The sequence below is a fragment of the Heterodontus francisci genome, unplaced genomic scaffold (genome assembly GCF_036365525.1).
Source record: "Heterodontus francisci isolate sHetFra1 unplaced genomic scaffold, sHetFra1.hap1 HAP1_SCAFFOLD_43, whole genome shotgun sequence".
NCBI classification, from domain to species: Eukaryota; Metazoa; Chordata; class Chondrichthyes; order Heterodontiformes; family Heterodontidae; genus Heterodontus; species Heterodontus francisci.
The window spans coordinates 6,675,205-6,676,057 of NW_027141852.1; the positions used below are offsets into that span (position 1 = coordinate 6,675,205).

General features: G+C 46.8%; 1 non-coding gene across 1 annotated transcript; it reads right to left on the reverse strand.

Annotated features, from left to right (window-relative positions):
• Positions 1 to 502: 502 nt before the first annotated feature.
• Positions 503 to 585, reverse strand: trnal-uaa (transfer RNA leucine (anticodon UAA)). The gene has a single exon. It is a non-coding gene; the product is annotated as a tRNA-Leu (tRNA).
• Between the last annotated feature and the right edge of the window lie 268 nt (positions 586 to 853).

Here is an 853-nt window from a genome sequence, read left to right on the forward strand (position 1 = left end):
CTTGGCTGCTGGTTTCTTCACCTTCTTTCCCACCTTTCCCTGGGTTTTCCTTCTTGCTGGTTTTGAAGGAGCCGGAGGCGCCCTGTCCCTTGCTCTGCACCAGGGAGCCTTTGTTCACATTCCTCTTGATACTTCGCTTGATCTGGGTCTTGAGCTTCTCCTGAGCGGTGGCAGACCTGCAAGGAATCAACTACCAGCTAGCGTATAAAGCGAGACCAAGGCTCAGGGCCTTCAGTGACCTGGAGGGGAGTCGGAGAGGCAGCGGATCCTGTGAGGAACCACAATCAAGGAAGGATGAGTAGGTCACTGTCAGGGTACAGAGGAGATTAAGTTAAAGATTTACCAGTTTATAAGCAAGCGCAGTGCCAAGTAATGGTGCTGGGGCAGATCAAATAATAGGCAGTTGTGATCAGTTGGAAGGCAAGTGTGATTAAATGACAGAAGAGATGATGGTGCAAGGCAAAAGTCAGGGACAGAATAAGTAACATTTTGTAAGCACAGATACCAGGAGTGGGGTTTGAATACACGCAGACACATGTCTATTGAATCTTAAGTCCAACGCCTTAACCACTCGGCCATCCTGGTACATTAACACACCACTGAAAATGAAATTTAATGTGATCCGGATGCCATCTGGGCTTTGACAATGTAAAGTTATGACTCCTCTCCCATGCTAAATTGGAGCCTTCATTATTTATGAACCTCAATCGGATCACCCCTCAGTCTAGGTTTCTCTAAGGTGTAGGGTCCCAACTCTTTTAGTCTAACTTGATAACCAAGATGTCTTATACTGGGAATTCGTCGAATGTCTCTCCTCTGTACCCTTTCCAAAGCCTCAATATCACCCATCATG